Source organism: Dermacentor albipictus, chromosome 9, assembly GCF_038994185.2.
Source record: "Dermacentor albipictus isolate Rhodes 1998 colony chromosome 9, USDA_Dalb.pri_finalv2, whole genome shotgun sequence".
NCBI classification, from domain to species: domain Eukaryota; kingdom Metazoa; phylum Arthropoda; class Arachnida; order Ixodida; family Ixodidae; genus Dermacentor; species Dermacentor albipictus.
In genome coordinates this window covers 23489976-23509511 of record NC_091829.1, presented here as the reverse complement: position 1 = coordinate 23509511, position 19536 = coordinate 23489976, and positions in this window count along the sequence as shown.

Sequence of the window (19536 nt, the reverse complement as noted above, 5' to 3'; positions counted from 1 at the left end):
TGTGCACCATGACACAAAACTCCCCCTTATCCACCACACTCCGGTACAGCTGGGTGTGCAGGGAGTATGCTGGGTGCCGGAACTACCAGGGGGTCATCTGCGTCTTAGTGCCGACATGCGCATCGCCTCCAATCCGCGCATTTGCTATGCGGACGCCGGCCTCATGATGCAGCTGGTCCACTGGTGTCTGGGACCCAGCATCTCGTCCACCTCGGCCCTTCATGGACGGCACTTCGAGCCCCGGCATCCGCATCGCTGACTTTTTTTTTTCAACGATGCAGGCACCGGGGTTCGAACAGCCGTCCTCACGGCTGTTCGAGTCTCGATACCCACATCGCTGTGGTATTTTTTTTTTCCACAACGAAGCAGGCAGCGGGAATCGAACCACCGTCCTGAAGGATACGAGTTGAACACTCAAGCCACTCGGCTACCGGAGCGGCACACCCTTTACGGTTTTTTTGTCGACCAGTAGCTTGGCCAGCTAGGCCGTTTTCGCGGTCCATGCTCTCACAGCTCGTTCTGGCGACGAGATAAGACGTGCTCCACCCCGCTCTGGCCATGCTTATGCGCACAGAAAGCCGCCAGTAACGCTGGCTGCGTGGTGACCCTACACTCTTCCTCGTCGACTTTGCCGCGGCGTAGAGTAACAGCGTCTTGCCTCTAATGCACTCGAACCATTTCATACGCTTGACTGGTGCTATTTGTCTACGCTGAAAAAAAAATGATGCACACGGCAACGTCAGTACGGATGGGTTATTTTGTAGGTAGCGAACGCATCATTCGTATGCGAGACATTCATGAGGAAAACGAAGGGAGACGACACACACGGCTTCTTTTCAAGACAAGTTTATTTCCAAGCCAGTGAACGTTCTTACACGAGGGAAATCATTTTTCTGGTGGTGTGAAACATCGTGCGCACGCGCACACATAATTATGATGAAGAGACTGCCTGTAATCTTTGCCTTTGTTTACGTACTCTACATATTCGCGCTCGCCGAAATGAAAATACGATAAAACAACGAATTCATTAACCGAACAGAAGTTGCCGGGAATCGGCAGCATATCGCAAGCATAGATGTCAACTCTGGTATGGAAATCAAAACAGTTTCAGAACTTATTCGTGGCGACGCCTAAATGCTGACGAACGTTTGTCAGCCGAAAGGCAGAAGCTGCACGAGAGGGAAGGCAATCGAAATTTCAGAGGCAGAACATTGGGAACAGCTTTAAGGAAGCTGCCGGTTAAGCGAGAGAGAGGGTGGAGCACCCGCAAGAAGCGATAAAACTGCAACGCAGCAGGAAAGTACGTGCATCATTGAAGTGGCTCAATCACATACGCCAATTGCTTAGCTTACGCAAAATGCCAATGGCAAAGGTACCTTTGCCGACTACACAATGAATACGCAGACGCCTGTTCAGAGGCTCGCGTCATAAGTCATGAGATTTTTTTCAACGTACTTAACCTGTGGTATGTCTTCAAGATGCGTTACGAATAGCAGTATAAGTGACGTGTCACATCAGGCTTCGTTGTCCGCTAATGAGGGCGCTGGTTCCAGAAGTTTTCGGATACTTACGTTGCAGAGTTTGCTATTAAAAGCATCCAAAAACGCCGACAGCAACCGTATTTCGCTATTAGTGTTAAGTGCTCCCCATTAAAGTTTTACATCAAAGAAAATGCGGATAATTTTTTATCTCGCCGTAGAGGTCATATTTGTACTGAGTCTTAAAAGGTGCGAGTCAAGATAGCTAGCACTCCAATTTGTAATTGGATTACGAAGCTCGTCACACCGGACACTTCGTTTCAGCCCATTCATGAAGATAACTTCAAATAGAATAAGCGCAACGTTTGACTTCAGTCAAGCAAGAGACCAGGGTGGCTTCAAGAAGTGATGTTCTACAACGTCACCGCCTTCTTATGAATGAGGTAATGGAGAAATCTGCAGAGTGCAAGCAACCTCTCTACAAGGCTTTCATAGATTATGATTGCTGGTATCTCTACTGAATCAAGCGCATTTCCAGAGAGGTATTAAGTAATCAAGGAGTGCAGGAGGCGTACGTGAATATCTTGCGAAATGTCTAAAAAGAAACCACAGCTACCTTTGTTCTCCACATGAAAAGTAGTCACCTATAAAGAAAGGAGTCAGGCAAACAGACGCAATCTCTCAAATGCTATTACTGCAGGCTTCGAAGTACTGAAGCTGCTAAAATGTGAAGGCTTAGGAGAGAGGTTCAACGGCGAACATTTCGGCAACCTTCGGTTTGCAGACGACGTCCTGTTGAGCAACTTTTGGGAGGAATTACAACAAATGAATGAGGGCCTTAACAGAAAAAGTGTAATAGTGTAGTTCAATATCAATATCAGAAGGCAAAGATGATCAATAGCCCGGCACGGGAACAAAAGTTCAAGATTTCCAGCCAGCCTCTAAAGTGTTAAGGAGTTTCTTTACCTAAATCTAAAGTCAAAGGAGACACTGATCAAGAGAAGGAAATTTACAGAAGATTGCAAATAGGTTGGAGCGTGTACGACAGCCATTGCCACGTCCTGACTGGGAGCGTAACACTAACGCAGAAAATAAAAGTATACAATCACTGCATTCTACCAGTGCCAACGTATGGGGCCGAAACATCGAGGTTGACAACGAAGCTCGAGAACAAGACCGCATAAAGAGCAATGGGACGAAGAATGTTAGTCGTAACATTAACAGAGAGGAAAAGAGCGCTGTGATCAGACGGTAAACAAGGATAGCCGCTATTGTAATAGACATGAAGAGATAACAATGGAGCTGGGCTGGCTATGTAATGCGTAGAAGGGATAACCGGTGGACCGTAATAGTTACCAAATGGGTGCCAAGAAAAGGAAAGTGCAGTCGAGGTGGGATGATGAGAAAATTCGCATGTGCAAGTTGGAAATAGCTGGCACAGGATAGTGGTAATGGGAGAACGCTGGACATTAAGATAGCCTGATTATGAATTCATATCACTACTTGTGCTCCACTTGCACAAATTTAAATTACGAAGTCTCTAACGCGCACTACACAGAATCTGCGTTGTGCAGTACAGGCTTGAACGGGTCCCTGAACACCTTGGTGACTTGGTGAAAAACACATTGCGCGAATATAATACGCTCCCATGAACATCACATTTTGCCGCCGTGCGTGATTTTTCGTTCTTTGGGCTATTCATGCCATCCGCCAACGTTTCACTCATTGCGTTTCCTCTGCCGTTACCAACAGCGTACCTTGGTGAGCCTGTGTTACCGATGCTCTATTTCGATGACCCGTCCCAACCTCTCCTATGGCTAGTGAAGATCTACGCGGCAAATACTTATTAGTCGGACTCGTGGTACAAAAGCGTGAGTCGTCTTGCACGTCATCGGCGCTAAAAGCCGCCGTCGTCGTCCTCTTCTGGTCTTGTGACCAGCGCTGTCATGAGTCTCTTTATTTGTGTGTATGTGTAACCAAGCGTTTATCGGCATTTCCAACAAGTGTGTCAATTGCCTCGTTGTCGTGGCGATAAATGTGGCCACTGTGACGCAAGTTCGAGACCTGACGTTCCAGCTGAACTTCTCCAGCCTGGGTCAGCGGCTGTTCGGCGGTCCGGCAGCAAGTTGCTCCCGATCGAGGGATTGTGGTTCCGAGTCCGCGGTGGGGAGATCCTCGCCATCATCGCCACGTACGGCGAGCACGTTGCTCTGGAAATGTAAAAAAAAAATTAGAGGTTTGTCAACACCTTCACGCAGAAAAAAATGCGTGTGGCGTGTTTCCTCGGTTTTCAAGAATTTGCATACTGTTCGATAGACAGTCGGTACTACGTAGAGTGGGAATAGAAAATTTACGCACCCTGGTTCTTAGCGTCGCGTACGGGGCGTCGACCATGGATCTAAAATAATTATAGAGCAATGTATTTATTTATTTATGTATTTATTTACTTGTGTTTATTTATATATTTATTCATTTATTTATTCACTGTGCCTTACAGGCTGCTCATCGGAACAATGTGCAAGGGGGATTTACATTGTAATAACATGGTATGGTGACAAGTGCAGAAAAAAAACATGGTACAAAATGTGCGGTAAAAAACAATGTGGCACTCAAAATACAACGCATCATAAAATGCGAGATAATAGTATGAACATGCCCTAAGCTGCCTACGAAAAAGTACTTATAATCACAATGCGGATCGTCAAGCAAGGATGCAACTGGTGCCGTTCATACAGATCAGACAGAGACATTATCTAAACCTTCGAACGCCGGAAAGTTCTCGCGAGAAACCACGTGCGCATATATGGCTTTCGGTGACATGCACGCAGTGAAACCCACGTTCTCCATACGGGACAATTCTGGCCGGGAAATATAAGCCCTTTTCTAATTGTGGGGTTTTACGGGCCAAAACCACTGTCTGATTATGAGGCACGACTTAGTGGAGCACTCCGGAAATTTCGACCACCTGGGGTTCTTTAACGTGCACCTATATAAGCCATATCATGGCCCATCTTAATAATACCAAACAACTCTGGATATTTCAAATATTTACCAGTCAATGGTATACTACTGCTCTGTGGAAGTAGACAAAGTTTGCCAGAAGCATTAATCCAAATAATGAATCGGTACAGTATGTGAATTCTGATACAGAAACGAGTGCTTCTTATCTGCTCCGATTGCAAGGCACACAACAAGCTAGCTTAACGAACTATTTCCAAGGCAGTCCAGAAATTCTATGCTGTTGGCATGAATTCCTAATTTTTTTTCAAATCGGCTATATTGCGCATTTCAATCCCTGTACCATCACCATAAATAGAAACATCATTCAAAAATGACTCATTGGAATGCTTCTTAACGTAATTTTATGGAATCTAATTGCTATGTAGCCTGCTTTAAAGCATATAATAGCAGTCACGAGCGTTCCTTTTACAATCTTAACTTAAAGCACATTTACAAATGCAGGTGAACTTGGAAACGGAACAATATGTTTGAATAATTTTAGAATAGATCACATTCGAATTTATGCTGAAGCTGCTCCTGATAGTGCGTTATGAAGTTCAGTACTAACAAATTATTCAGAAGCTCAGAATTAGATGGAAAATGTTACGTTCACAAAAGAAATATACCTTACAGCATGCTTTCGTTACCAATCTGCATGCTTCATTTGCTGTGCTGTGTTCTGTCGCATGCCGCTGGAAATGCTTTGGAAATGGGACGGGGAATTCGCCTGTTTACTTGTGCATTTTTGCCCATGTCGAATGTGCGTCGGTTATGCCTTTCGTGCATCGCGATTGGTATCTCCGGGGAAGCATGTCGTACCGCCAAGCCACGTCGCCCTCACTGAGTACCGGATGTGCAAGACTAATCACGATGTTGTGTCAACAGTGCGGCCGTGAAAGGCTTACTGAGATCCGTCTGCCGACCCGGCTGTCTTCCACTTTGCCGTCGCTGATTTCCGCACTTGAACGTCGCTTTTACTGTTTGTTTTGAATGAGACATTTCGCATGTTCAATAAGCCTTAGAGCGCAACCTTGCGCTTCGGGTTAACCAAAGCGACGAATTCGTTTACATCGACATCTACATCAGTAATTCAAATATTGTGGAAACGGCACATCGCTGACGTTAAATAATGTTAAAATGTAGCAAAACATACATATCTCCGCGTATGAGCGGCCTAGCTACTTAAACAATGCATGTTGCGCTTCTATGTGCAGAACAAGAAGGTTGCACCCTGCTGGACAACCTGGCCAACCGACATTTAAAGTAGAGTAGCCGGCTACGCGGAGACATCATGCAGTGATCATGTCACCAGCACGACTGGAGCACTGTGCTACGTACCTTGTTCGCCGCTGGCACATGCGTATGCGGCAACGGATGCTGTTCACCTCACTGCTGCAGGAGCCTGGTGGACCTGGGAGTGATACCAAGGCCGGAGTAGGATCACAGCCTGAGCTTATTGATTCATTTACCGCGCTAAACAGTTACAGTCACGTTACAGGGCAGTCAGGAGTAATTTCGTGCCCTTCATTCCTTTATTAATTTTTCTATAAACAAACAATTATTACTACGTCACTACAATGATTGACAAACAGTACCACATGGGTCCATATAAAAGCTAGGGCAAAAGAGCTTCACCTTCATGTTTGTCTTTCACATGAGCATCCTAAACTTTTGCAATCGGCATGAGTGTTTTATAGCTTAACCAGCATGAAACATGCGAGCCCCTTGTCCCTACAATACAATGCCAGAGGTGCGCCGTCTGTGGACAGTGTATGCAAACCACTTATCCACTGTAATCGATACAACATGACTCCATGCGAGACAATCCCACGAGCTCCGGGCAAAACTGTCAGTGCTTATGCAAATTCAATGACATTCAATGCCACCATACGTTCTCGCCTACACTAACTGCTAATACCTCTTGCCACAGCCTTACCCATTGCATTTCAAGCCAGGGCACAACATTTAAAAAATTATGGCGTTTTACGTGCCCAAACCACTTTCTGATTAGGAGGCACGCCGTAGTGGAGGACTCCGGAAATTTCGACCAACTGGGGCTCTTTAACGTGCACCTGAATCTAAGTACACGGTTGTTTTCACATTTCGCACCCATCGAAATGCGGCCGCCGTGGCCGGGATTCGATCCCGCGACGTCATGCTCAGCAGCCCAACACCATAGCCACTGAGCAACCACGGCGGGTAGAGCACAACATTAATAATAATAATATATGGGGTTTTACGTGCCAAAACCACTTTCTGATTATGAGGCACGCCGGAGTGGAGGACTCCGGAAATTCAGACCACCTGGGGTTCTTTAACGTGCACCTAAATCTAAGTACACGGGTGTTTTCGCATTTCGCCCCCATCGAAATGCGGCCGCCGTGGCCGGGATTCGATCCCGCGACCTCGTGCTCAGCAGCCTAACACCATAGCCACTGATCAACCACGGCGGGTAGAGCACAACATTGTCTACTGATGATGCCTGCTGCTGGTGACACACTCAGATTCAGTGATGTTTATGACGTTCATGCAGCTAGTTCTCATGTGTTAATGTAAATTTCGCATTGCTCGACCAAACGATTTCTCTCTTGCCCATCCTAAACTACTTCTCACTCATCGACCATGTCCGACAGGCCGCCAAGGCGCGCATCCTGTTCATGACCATCCACCCACCCAACTATGAGCTCTTCACCATGATCACACGAGGTAGATCGCCGGCTGCTGTATACAGCCGTGTAGACTATCTGCAAAGTGCTATATCAGGAGAATGCGGTAACTTACTCCCTACTGTTTAGGCGAATGAACAAAGAAAGGTGACAGCGTCACATGCAGGCTACGGCTATGATTAAAGCAAATAAATCCAGTCGGGCGATTTTTGTCGACAGACTAATTGACAGACAAAAATTCTGATGACATGCAATATCACTAATAAAAAATTGTGGCGTTTTACGTGTAAAAACCACTTTCTGATTATGAAGGACGACGTAGTGGTAAACTCCGGAAGTTTCGACCACCTGGGGTTCTTTAGCGTCCAACTAAATCTAAGTCCATGGATGTTTTCACATTTCGCGCCCATCGAAATGCGGCCGCCATGGCCCGGATGTGATCCTGCAGTATCACTAATAACAGCAAATACCCAAGCATGGATAGTCATTGATTAGATCTGCTCTTGTTGCCTTGATGCGGCCGACTTCATCTAAACATGAAGTGTTCCTTCCATGTCACTAAGTTTTGTTTTGTTGCGTGTCAGCACTGCCTACCAGTAAACTTTCTTCCAAGATGTAATTTGAGGCTTGTTTTGCAGCACATGCAAGGCAAACAGTATATATACATTGCCTGTAGTATTAAATCTAGTACTGATTGTGAACTGTAGTTCAGTGACGCAAGCAGCCATGAATATTTGAATGAATACTAAGTGCTTTCATAGTTTGCATCTAACCAAGTGACCAAACAAAAATACCAAGTTATATATCAATATTTTCTCTTCTTGCAGTGTTCATTATATCGACGGCCTGCATGACGTACCACGTCAAGCGACGTGGAATGCTCCCGTACTTCTCCAACATCGACGTTCCTTGTCCAGCTTTCTGGAGCCCCTCCAAAAAGAATGTGAGCCTGCGTTTCTTCCGGCTATTAAATTATATGCCCCTGAAAACTAACAGCGCACCAGATCACAGGTAGCCGTTGCACAAGAGTTCAAGAATTCTTTCAAGAGTTCTTTATTTGCATATTAATAAGGTTACAAATGGGGATTATACATACATACAGAGGGAGGTCCCATAGTCAACAGACTGTACAGGGGACCTCCCATTACAAGTGAGTAGGATATATAAATACAAAGCAGCTATATAAAAACACAAAAGACACCATATTAAGTTAGTCACTTGCTTACGCTGTAAAACATTAACGACACAAAGCACTTATTAATAAAATGATAACGATCACATTGTTATATTGAGTGCAGAAATTTACGAAGGTTTGACTTGAATGTGTAAAAATGAGAGGATATCTTAATATGACACGGTAATGAGTTCCAAAGTAGTGTGGCTGAAAAATTAGTAGTAAATTTACCATAATTAGTTCTAGGTTTTGGTAGTGAATAGCTGTTGGTAGAAGCGAAACGGGTAGACGTGGAATATGGATACTGGCTGGTAGTAATTATAGGGAATGGGAGCTTTCCGTTAACAGATTTATAAACAAGTAGTCCAAGTGAGTATTTATTTAATTTCTGTAACGATAAAATGCCGTTAGATCTGAGCAATGGAGATGCTTCCGATGTGTAGCTGCTACGTGTAATGATGCGAATTGCTTGATTTTGTGTATGCTGTAGTGGAGATAAATGTGTGGGATACGTGTTTCCCCATGATGATATGCAATAATTAATATGCGTGTGAATAAAAGCGTAGTAGAGGGAGGTGAGTGTCTTCATTTTAAAGAAATTGCGAACTTTAATTAATATTCTAATTCCATATGCTGCCTTCTTTGTTAAAGATAAAACATGCTCGTCAAATTTTAGGTGTTTATCTAATATGACGCCAAGAAACAGTACACTATCAGCAGGATAAATTGCACTGGAAGCAAAGGTTAGCGATGGATACACTGAGATATGTTTTTGTTTAGCTGAGAAGATCACGAAGTTAGATTTGGCAGTATTAATGTGTAGTCTGTTTAGTTGGCACCAGGTTACAATATTTGCCGCGTCGTGATTAAGCTTACACATCAATGAATCAAGGCTTTTGTCTGAGGAGAAGATGGTAGTGTCTTCAGCGTAAAGGATACATTCAGAGGACTTTAGGTACTTTGGGAGGTCATTAATGTATATTAAAAACAAGAGAGGCCCTAATATAGATCCTTGTGGTACACCAATGTTAGTTGTTTTAGGGTGCGAGTAAGTGCTGCAGATTGATACAGTGTATTCTCTATCTTTTAAATAGTTACGTAGTAATTGCAGTGCCGGGCCAGTTATACCAATAGAGTCTAATTTAGCAAAAAGGATGTTATGAACAAGTGAATCGAATGCTTTAGAAAGGTCAATAAATAATGCACCAGCGAAATTTCCAGTGTCAATTGCCTGCCGAATCTTGTCTGTTAGAAATATTAATGCCAAATCAGTTGAGTAACCTTCCCGAAACCCAAATTGATTTGGTGATAGGATGCAAAATTTTGATAAATAGCTTGATAAGCGTGTTACGATTAGTTTTTCGATAATTTTACTGAAGAATGAAAGTATAGCTATAGGGCGGTAATTAGCTGTTAGACGCTTATCTCCCTTCTTGAATACGGGGATTATTTTGGCTTTCTTCAAAGAAGTTGGATATATTCCTGTTTTAAAGATGAGGTTCACTATGTGACAGAATATTTCAGATATCAGGTACGCTATCGTTTTTATGAGAGATGGGCTGAAGTTATCGAGACCAGGACCTGTATTTTTTAGACTGGAAATGACTGTGACTATGTCTTCAGGTGTTGCGGGATGAAGAAAAAAGCTATGGGGCACACGGGGGTAAGTTTCGGTCAATGAATCTTCGCACTCTTCATTATCAGCACAAAAGGAATTAACGAAGCAGTTTGCAATGTCCAAGGGATTATCAAGGCGAAGATCCCCCGATTGTATCACAGTTATTTCGGAATTATGATTCGACCGACCTAAAAAAGTGTTTAATACTTTCCATTGCTTTCTGACATCATTACCTGCAGACTTAATTTCATTTTCATAATACGTCGTTTTAGCCTGTTTGAGTAGTTTTCCTAGTAAGTTAGAATACTTATTATATCTTTCGTGAAGTGCTGTGTTAAATGGCTGTTTCTTTGTTTTTCTGTAAAGGTTATCTTTCTTCCTTAAGCAATTTAGCAAACTACTGGATAACCATGGGTTACGAGGAGCTGAAAACGTTTTTTTACAATTAAGGACTACCGTGGAATCTGAAATAGCATTAGAAATTATTTGTGAGAATGTATTATAGGCAGTTTCAGGGTTATCACATGCCATTACTGGGGACCAGTCAACAGCGGCAATTAATTCAATAAACATTGACGAATTAAACTTCTTTCTTGTGATGCTTGTATCGGTAGTGCCAGCAGTAGAAGTTAAGCGAACGAATGTTGGATAATGATCGGTTATTGCAGCTTCGACAACACCACAGTCAGGGTTAGTAAGAAGATTAGATACTATGTGGTCGATAAGCGTGCCCTGTTTATCTGTGGGGCAACGAGTTGGAAGACTAATTAGGTTTTCATATCCGAACCCATTGAGGCAGCTAATGTAATCATTAAGTAATGTGTTGGATGTATCCAACACATTACTTACAACGTCTACAGCTATGAATGAGCACAATGGTACGCCGGCTATATTTTGGGGACAATCATAACACGCACCTTCATCTTTCTCATTCAGTATTTTCTTGTACCTGACTTTCATTAGGTGTATGTGAGTAGCAATTTTGAAAACCTAATCAAAAACAAATCTAATACTGTCAGAAGCGATAGTAATTCAACATAGAATACTTTTCCAATAGTTCTCGAATGAGGAACTTCCGTTTTCACTATTAATATGAAGCGGTCTTCACACCCCAATGTATTCACGACGCTACTAGATTTGAGCGAATAGCGTGCACCTCTTGAATTACAGTTGATTAAAAGCCCAGGTAAAGCAATAGGAGCACATAGGCAGTTTGTTTGCATACTGAGGACTCATTGATGAGTTCCGAATATAGCAGTCTAGCACGAAAAAAAAGGCACAGAAAGACGGAAGAATGGACAAGACACATTAACGAGGCTAAAGTAAAATAATAATGCATAAATAACTTTGCACTATACCTTTCACACTGCAGTGGACCTGATAACGCTGTGCAGCCTGTCACCAGAGGCGATGTTCGAGTGTAACCAGTGAGTCGAGAAATGGGTCGAGGTAATCCGGTGCCGATAAGGGACACTTTCCGACCCGAGTCCTCCGGACAATGTGCCCATGAACGTCTACAGGACGGGATTCTTTGACCATATGATGGCCCTGTGGATGTAAGTGCACGATTTCATAATCAAAATCTATCTAAGGTCTCCCGCTCTCTGATCTTCATGAAAACCCTTGCTAGCTTTTCCATAAAATCTACCTTCCTCAACGATTTGCATGATCTTGTACACACATTATATAAAGAACTGCCAAGTGCTTTTTGTGTGAAAAATGTGTTTCGTTGTAACACACACGCGTCAGCACTAAGGTGAAGATTGCTACTTATTTCAGTCACGAAGCGACATTTGTCTGCGTCGATGTGCATCAACGGCCTTCACATACCATAGACTCATCCCAGTTTCAAATTCCAAGTGCTTCTCAAGCCATGCCAATAGATATTTGAAGTGTACTGCTTTAATTTATCAAGTAGTTGATTATATTCTGAAGCGCATGAACATCCGAAATTTTGAATCCAAGTGGAATGTAATAGAAACAGAAAACAATGCGCAGAAACAAATTACTCAATTCGAGAATCTGCTATTCAGTATTTCTTTAAATATTTGATTACGATCAGATGCAACAGTGTGCTAATAATGTTGGAGCCAGACTTCCATAGAGAATGCCCCATACCTGCGGTCCACTGGAGATTTGTATAGCCATTACCAAGCCAACCATATTTAGTTGCGAGCTAACTTGTTGCTCACACATCGTCGGCCTTCTGGAACAGACGTCCTGTCAAATGTAATTTGTGAACATTTAGTTTTCACGATGAAATTAACCAAGTTTCACTGACCTATCCTTCTACACAATAGTAGCTTGATAGGCATCAGAAAGTTCTCTCAAATGTGACACTTCAGCATCAACCAGTTCTTTAAATTTGAGTGGGTGTTCAGTTTCATATTTATACCACCTGTACGGGGTCATATCCCTTACATACCATGTAGATCAACTTAGTTTCTTAGCGCGCTGCTCAATTTCTTAATGAAAACAAAGGTAATGCTATATCTGTTATTAGGAAAAACAGGACATGTATGGGAAGGACACTTCATTATCGTTCAACACTTTCTTTGCATATGCTTTCCCTTGTAATTTGCATGGTATAACCTATGCTCTCATACGCCATAGTATTGAGAAATTTTACGGTCACAAATATAACCCTGACATTTGCGTTCTGCGGTCATATCATGCAACAATCCTTGTCATTTTTTGTCCTTTTGGTCGTTCCTCATTAGCTGGTATGGCACCAAGTCTTTGTTATTAGCAGTATCAGCCACATTCTGGGGAAAAATTAAGTTGTGGTGTTTTGTGCTGTCAAGACCACAATCTGATTATTAGGCACACAGAATTGGTATACTGCGGATTTATTTTGTGCACCTGGGTTTCTCTAGCGCGCACCTAATTGTAAGTACACGAGTGTTTTTTTTTCTTTTTCATTGTAACTCTGTCTAAGTATGATCACTACCGTTTTGACTTAACCCACAACCTCGTTATCAGCAGCACAACGCCATAGCCACTAGCCATAACCACTAACCTATTTGCTACAATGGATGATGCTGCTGAAAAATTAAATATTACCCAGAGTCGAAGGCAAGGAATCATTACACAATATAGCTTCTGGTGTTCTCCTTTGATTCCTTGTATTTGCAAAGACGGACACTGATATACTGACGTGCACTGATTCAATTCCACAATTAGGACATGTCTCCATGCAACACCTTGGTTGGCCTTCGCTTTGCTTCATTGCTGCTCACCAATACCGGAATTCAATGTGCACCTCAATTGCAGCCTCCCAGTCGCCTGTGCCATTTCTGTGGCTGCTTCACCAACTATTCGAAAATAATGAGTGAAGTGTGAATCCATGCACATTATGGGGTTTTACGTGCCAAAACCACTTTGATTATGAGGCACGCCGTACTGGAGGACTCCGGAAATTTCGACAACCTGAAATCCTTTAACGTGCACCTAAATCTAAGTAAATGGGCGTTTTCGCATTTCGCCCCCATCGAAATGCGGCCGCCGTGGCCGGGATCCGATCCCGCGACCTCGTTCTCAGCAGCCCAACACCATAGCCACTGAACAATCATGGCTTTCTTTTTCTTCATTGCCGGATTCTATATTTACTTGTTCACACTATTTACGATGTTCTTAATCCGCAGCATTTCAATTATTTTGTGTACTACAATAAATCCCCTTTAGGACGAACCCGGCTAAGTTCAATTTTCACATGTCAAAACCAATGAGTTCGCATTTACTTTGTTTGCCACATACTCAAGGCAAACAACTGTCTGGCTAATTGATCCTCTTTGTTAAGCTTATCTGTTAGTCACCACTGATGCCTACTGCTCAGACATGCCATAGCTACGTGAGATGCAAATGGCGTTTCTGCGGACATAAAGAGCCAATGCTGCATCGACAATGATATGGAAATCTGTACGGCTGATACCATATCAACAATATTTGAATAGGTTCTGAAGTGCAGTTATGGCGCGGACATTGGCCAGATGGTGCAACAAACAGCTATGTTCACACGTAGCAAAAGGATCAGTGAAGTGCAAAGTAATAGGCTGTGCAAATGACCCAAACCATGATACCGCTATACATTACGTGAGACAAGAACCGATTTCATGTGACGCGAACGCATAAGAAAACCACCAACGTGTTTCTCTTTTGCCTCGAGTATCTCTCTCGTCATTGTTGATTATAAATATGCAAGATTTGAGTTTAATTCAAATCTCGGTTATGTCTGAATGCCTGGAAGTTCGACGCCACCAACATTGCGAAGTATTGAGTTACGAGCACGCGACATTTGCTTAACAAAGCTTGCAGTTTTCCCTACGTAATGTCTGCCGACTGACTGTCGAACGTCAAAGATTTCATCTTCCCCTCATACCGCCTATGGACTGGGGTGTCTCTGATGAGTTTTTCACAAGGATCAGTTCTTGATTATAAGCTTCTAGCAGTTTGGCGCCGATATTCCCACGTGCATATGATCTTATTTTTGTCTCTCCTGGGAATTATGTTAAAGGTAAAGTATGACTGCTCTGCATGGAATCACTAAGTCAACAGAATGAATGAATAAGGCTAAGATTAACATTAGTGAAAGCGGATCATGATGAAGGGAAGGACATTTACAGAAAATAAGACTGGTTGGTTTGCATACGGCGCACATTACGAGATTATGATCGGCAGCTTACCGCTATCTTTGAATTGAGTACAATCATTGCGTTCCACGAGTACTAATGTAAGGAGCACATACTTCGGGCTACAAAGTATTTACTAATGTAATCGCAAATAGAATCAGGGACACCTTAGACTTCTGTCAACGAAAGGGCCAGGCAAGATTCCGTAAAGGCTACTCAACAATAGACCATATTCACACTATCAATCAGGTGATATAGAAATGTGCCGAATATAAGCAACCCTTAAATATAGCCTTCATTACTTACGAGGAAGCGCTTGATTCAGTAGAAACTTCAGCAGTCATGGAGGCATTACGGAATCAGGGTGTAGACGAGCTGTATGTAAAAATGGGAGGTTGTGGCCAAGTACTGCACCAGGGTGGCCAATCCTGCTCAAGGGCGGACAGGTCGCCATTGGAATCTCTACCTGGCAACGTTTACCGCTAGAACGTTATCTAGTGAGGCGAGTCTGTCAGTGCTATTGGAGGAATTAGAGGGCAGTAAATTGGATATAATAGGGCTCAGTGAAGTTAGGAGGACAAAAGAAGCATATACAGTGCTAAAAAGTGGGCACGAACTGTGCTACCGGGGCTTAGCGGAGAGACGACAACTGGGAGTCGGACTCCTGATTAATAAGAATACAGCTGGTAACATACAGGAATTCTACAGCATTAACGATAGGGTGGCCGGTCTTGTTGTGAAACTTAATAACAGGTACAATTTGAAGGTCGTACAGGTCTTCGTCCCTACATCTAGTCATGATGACTAGGAAGTCAAAAGCCTCTATGAAGACGGGAAATTGCCGATGGGTAAAGTAAAAATAATACACTATACTGATGGGCGACTTCAATGCCAAGGTAGGCAAGAAGCAGGCTGGAGAGAAGTCAGGGGGGAATATGGCATAGGCACTAGGAATAGCAGGGGAGAGCTATTAGCAGACTTTGCAGAACAGAGTAATATGCGGATAATGAAAACGTTCTTCCGCGAGCGGGATAGCCGAAAGTGGACGTGGAGGAGCCCGAATGGCGAGACAAGAAATGAAATGGACTTTATACTCTGCGCTAACCCTGGCATCATACAAGATGTGGACGTGCTCGGAAAGGTGCGCTGCAGTGACCACAGGATGGTAAGAACACAAATTAGCCTAGACCTGAGGAGGGAACAAAAGAAACTGGTGCATAAGAAGCCGATCAATGTGGTAGCAGTAAGAGGGAAATTAGAGGAATTCGGGATCCGGCTACAGAACAGGTATTAGGCTTTAACTGAAGAAGAGGACCTTAGTGTTGAAGCAATGAACGACAATCTCATAAACATCATTAAGAAGTATGCAAAAGAAGTCGGTGGTAACTCCGTTAGACAGGATACCAGTAAGCTATCGCAGGAGACGAAAGATCTGATCAGGAAACGCCAATGTATGAAAGCCTCTAACCATACAGCTAGAACAGAACTGGCACAACTTTCCAAGTTAATCAACAAGCGTAAGACAGCTGACATATGGAAGTATAATATGGATAGAATTGAAAGGAAGAATGGAGGAAGCCTAAAAGCAGTGAAGAAGCAGGAACGGAGAAAGCCTAAAAGCAGTGAAGAAGGAACTAGGAATTGACAAGAATCAGATGTCGGCGTTAAAAGACAAATCCGGCAATATGGCTATGGACTAATATGGATGAAATAGTTCAAGAGGCTGAGGAGTTCTATAGAGATATATGCATTACCAGTGGCACCCACGACGATAATGGAAGAGAGAATAGTCTATAGAAATTTCAAATCCCACAAGTAACGCCGGAAGAAGTGAAGAAAGCCTTGGGAGCTATGCAAAGGGGGAAGGCAGCTGGGGAGGATCAGGTAACAGCAGATTTGTTGAAGGATGGTGGGAAGATTGTTCTAGAAAAATTGGCCCCCCTGTATACGCAATGCTTCATGACCTCGAGCGTACCGGAATCTTGGAAGAACGCTAACATAACCCTAATCCATAAGAAAGCGGACGCCAAGGACTTGAAAAATTATAGGCCGATGAGCTTACTGTCGTGCCTACAAAATATTCACTAGGGTTATCGCAAATAGACTCAGGAACACCTTAGACTTCTGCCAAGCAAAGGACCAGGCAGGATTCCGTAAGACGCACTCAACAACAGACCATATTCACACTATCAATCAGGTTATACAGAAATGTGCGGAATATTCAACCCTTATATATCGCTTTCATTGATTACGACAAAGCGTTTGATTCTGTCGAAACCTCAGCAGTCATGGAGGCATTACGGAATCAGGGTGTAGACGAGCCGTATGTAAAAATACTGAAAGATATCTATAGCGGCTCCACAGCCACCGCAGTCCTCCATAAAGAAAGCAACAAAATCCCGATAAAGAAAGGTGTCAGGCAGGGAGATATGATCTCGCCAATGCTATTCACAGCGTGTTTACAGGAGGTATTCAGAGACCTGGATTGGGAAGAATTGGGGATAAGATTTAATGGAGAATTCCTTAGTAACTTGCGATTCGCTGATGATATTGCCTTGCTTAGTAACTCAGGGGACCAATTTCAATGCATGCTTACTGACCCAGAGAGGCAAAGCAGAAGAATGGGTCTAAAAATTAATCTGCAGAAAAGTAGAGTAATGTTTAACACCCTCGGAAGATAACAGCAGTTTACGACAGCTATCGAGGCACTGGAAGTGGTAACGGAACACAACTATTTAGAGCAGGTCCGGATTCATGATCCGGATCCGGATCATGAGACTGAAATAATCAGAAGAATAAGAATGGGCTGGCGTGCGTTTGGCCGGCATTCTCAGATCATGAACAGTAGGTTGCCATTATCCCTAGAGAAAACTGTATAACAGCTGTGTCTTACCAGTACTCATGTACGGGGCAGAAACCTGGAGGCTTACGAAAAGGGTTCTACTTAGGTTGAGGACGACGCAACGAGCTATGGAAAGAAGAATTATAGGTGTAACGTTAAGGCATAAAGAAAGAGCAGACTGGGTGAGGGAACAAACGCGAGTTAATGACATCTTAATTGAAATCAAGAAAAAGAAATGAGCATGGGACGGACATGTAATGAGGAGGGTAGATAAGCGATGGTCATTAAGGATTATGGACTGGATTCCAAGGGACGGGAAGCGTAGCAGGGGGCGGCAGAAAGTTAGGTGGGCGGATGACATTAAGACAGGGACAACATGGCCACAATTAGTACATGACCGGAGTAGTTGGAGAAATATGGGGGAGGCTTTTGCCATGCAGTGGGCGTAACCAGGCTGATGATGGTGATGACTTTGGGAATAACAAGAAATCTTGAGAAGATAAAGCTGAGATAACGTTCAGCTACAGGAGGACAGTACTGCCGATTATAAAGCATACAGGGGATGCCAATATTTTGACAGCAAAAGGAAAGTATAAAACTGGCCGGGACGTGCAGTGCGTAGGAGAGATAACCAGTGGTTTATTACGGTTGCAGTACGGGTGCCAATTGAACGGAAGTTCAGTGGAGGTCGGCGGGAAATTGGATGGCGGAAATTATAATCAGCTCCCGCAAGACAAGTGCTGTTCGATATTGCTGGAAAAGAACATAAATTGGCTGCTGGTGATTATGACCACTGCTTCGTTTTTTCCCCTTTTTGTGGCTTTTAGCTTCCTTTTCCAATGCTTAAGATTTTAACGGTTATCTTAGCATATGGACGTATTACTGCCTATTACGCTGCCTACTATGAGGTGAAATGGTTAACCACACGAAGCAATTCTGTCACTATGGACGATAACCAACAAAATTAAGCGACAAATGCTCATAAAGAATTGAGATATCATTTATTTTCCTGTGAATACTCCGGTTGGACATTTCATTGAAGGAGATGGCTGTTGATTTTATCGTGTGTGAGCGTATACATTAGTTGCACTATGGCATAAAGACTAATAGTATCTTGGAATAGATGACATAGAACATTATATTTCCCCTATCTCTGAGTTTTTTTGTTACAAGACCGTGCTATGGTTGCGTGCCTCACTGCTATTATTCCATTTCTGCATTATCAGTATTTCTGTACCATCTTACCAACGAGCCCCAGAAGTATTTTTTTTTCACCAAGAGTTTTATATTCACGAGAAGGCAAGTACAAATACATTGTAGGTATAAGGAGCCGTGAACTGAGTAGCATACCATGGTATCTCGTGTAGCGAGGTGAAGAGCAGAAACTAAATGTGCAGCCTATCAGCGGATGGCTTTCTTCAAAACAGTACAACATATATATAAATGAATTATAAAAAAAGCCAACAGGGCATATAAAAAGTAATGTAGCTCATCCCAATGAATGGACCGGAGTAGAAATTTCTTTTCCATGTCGTCACACTGTCGTACGACCTATAACGTGCGATGTATGGCACATGAAAACAAGGTTATGCAAATCGTAAGCATATGTTCGACTTACTTTACTGAAGCCTAAGGGAGGCCTTCAATCAAATGCTATACAACTAACGGCGATGCGTTCAATTTTGTTTACTTTCATCCTGTGGAGCGTTTAATCCCATACAATGCATACCATTATCTACCAACAAGTTCAACTTTAACACCATGGAATATTTTTGTATCTGCAGACTGCACCGTTTGTATGCTATGCCGGAATTTAAGCATAAAACAGGCGAATGCGCGGTGTTAGACATCTACGCAACGATGTCACGAGGACAAAGGCAACGTACGATGCTTGGCCAAAATATCCGCCGAGGTGCCGATCGATCCAGCATCAGCACCCACGCGAAATCTGGGCGAGTGGGCAAAGAAAGCAGACGCCCCTTTTACCTGGGGTCCTGCACAAGCCGCGGTTTTCTCTGAACTAACTGCACTCGTCGCAAAGCTTCCCATTTTTGCCCAATTGGAACCATCAGGCCGAACTGAAGTCCACACTGACGCGAGTGGTTACGGAATAGGCGCTGTCTTGGCCCA